Raw genomic sequence first — 2,356 nt, forward strand, 5'->3', positions numbered from 1 at the left:
GCCGGCAATGATCCAATACCCGGAATTGTACTGTATTGAAATCACAACATTGGCTCATGAATACTTCCAGAAAAAACTTGTCGGTGAAAACAATCCACCGTTCCATTCGCCGTTGCAGCTACTAAAACTCTATAGGCCAAAAAGAGCCATATCTAAACATGGGATCCGAAGCGCATGGCGTTTTCCTCTGAGCCAAGGCTCATAATAAAAATGGACTGTTGGCAACGTGGCAAACTGTCTCGTGTGGTCAGACGCATCCAAATTTGAAGTTCTTTTTGGGAAAACTGGACGCCATGTCATCCGGACTAAAGAGGACCAGGACAACCCAAGTTGTATCAGCGATCAGTTTTCAAACAAGCCGCATCTCTGATGGGATGGGGTTGCATGAGTGCGGGGTTGGCATGGGCGCTTAACATCTGGAAAGGCACCACATCAAATGCTAAATGGAGTATATCCCATTCTAGCACACCATATGCTCCCATCCAGACGTCGTCTCTTTCAGGAAGACCTTGCAATTGTCCAACATGGACATTGCCAGACCACCACATCGCCTCATTTACAACATCATGGCTAGCGTAGTATAGAAAAGGATCCGGGGTACTGCAATGCCAGCCTGCAGTTCTCCGAGCGTCAACGCCCTAGAAAAAGTTGGGCGCATCATAAGAGGGCAGATGCGGACACAAAAGAAGCACCTACGACATTAAGCAATACAGCCTGGTATTATAACAGCAGAATGGGACACATTCTATTCCTCAAACACCTTGAAGCAACTTTACTCCTCAGTCCCATCCGACATTTGCAGACTTTTATTAAAAGAAGAGGCAGCCAACGTGGTAACCTGGCCGTGTCCAGACTTTTTTGAGATTGTTGAGCCATGAAATTTAAAATCACTTATTTTGCCCTTACAATGATACACTTCCTCATGTTGAAACCTTAATGTCATCTATGTTTAGTATGCTGAATAAATTATGTGACATTTGAAACTTCCACAGCATTGCTTTCTGTTTTTATTCACAATTGTTCTGTCCCACTTTTTTTGGAATTCGGGTTTGTCGATAAGTCACCAAACATTCCACACTGATTGAAAAGAATCAGCTCAATAATGGTCGTAAAAATGGGTATCGGAGACAGATACCAGTAATTTATATAATGTAAGTAAATAATAAATAGATTGATACTTTAAAAAAATTTTAAACTTAAATAAAGCCTAAAATGGCTGTGACACCAACACTTCACTAAAATAAGAGCATGATGATCAGAAATTGCATTCGTTACTATAGACAACAGCTTGTACAATGTCCTTCAGGAATATCACGAACGGTTCTAGACATAAAAGTTTCTTGATTTCTTCACTTAAAATAATGCAGGAGCAGCTATTTTCCTGAAAAAAAGGGGAGGAAAATTGCAATATAGTAAAGAAATTCAAGTTTCATAAAAATTAAATGGCCACAGACACATTATTGCAGTGCCATTGCTCAACTGCAGCATACGTACAAGACAATTATAGTTAAACATATGTCATGTTATATAAATTAAAAACAATACTGAACATCATTTCATTTCCTTCTATACTCTGCTGATAGAAATATAACTTTCAAAAATTATTATTCATAATTCATTTTTCTTCTAAAGCATGATCCTCCCTCGGTGGATAATAAACCCAATTAATTTACTAAATGTAGTGGGTTTGTTCGTCTGTTAGCCTAAACATCAGCTTAATTTAACAAAACAATCATTTCACAGACATGGAGAGTTACAGACTAATGTTTTTTTTTAGGGCTGTCAAATGCATTATCACGATTAATCACATCCAAAATAAAAGTTTTGTTTACATAATATATGTATGTGTACAGGGTATACACACATAAATTATATATTTAGAAAATATTTACATGTATATACATTTATATATTTAAATTCTTATATTTTATATTATATATAAATATATTTAATATATAAACATAACATATTCTTCTTAAATGATATACATGCATGTGTGTGTATTTCCATATACATAATAAATATACACAGTATAAACAAATATATTATGTAAACAAAACTTTTATTTTGGATGATTAATCATTTGTGTCCCCTAGGCCTTTTTTTTCTGTGCATTATAGTGAAGGGTTTGTAAACTGCACAGCATTTTAGCTTTTAATCAACATACTCTTCCTACACCAACACACATTTGAATCATGTATGTCTTTGGAAAGACGATCAAACCAATCAGGAGTCGGTATGGGGCGGGGCTGCACTTGCAACCCCACCCCAGGTGCAGGCCCCGCCTCGATCATGTTAGATTATTGTCCGTGCAGATTATTCTTGTCCGTTAGATTATTGAGTTATTCTTCAAGAT

The 2,356-nt window shown here is 36.7% G+C and overlaps 1 pseudogene; it reads left to right on the forward strand.

Moving 5' to 3' along the window:
* Positions 1–524: 524 nt before the first annotated feature.
* The window catches only part of LOC122135790, a 6,896-nt pseudogene continuing 5,064 nt past the window's right edge, over positions 525–2,356 (forward strand).

The sequence above is a fragment of the Cyprinus carpio genome, chromosome B1, assembly GCF_018340385.1.
Source record: "Cyprinus carpio isolate SPL01 chromosome B1, ASM1834038v1, whole genome shotgun sequence".
Classification (NCBI taxonomy): Eukaryota; Metazoa; Chordata; class Actinopteri; order Cypriniformes; family Cyprinidae; genus Cyprinus; species Cyprinus carpio.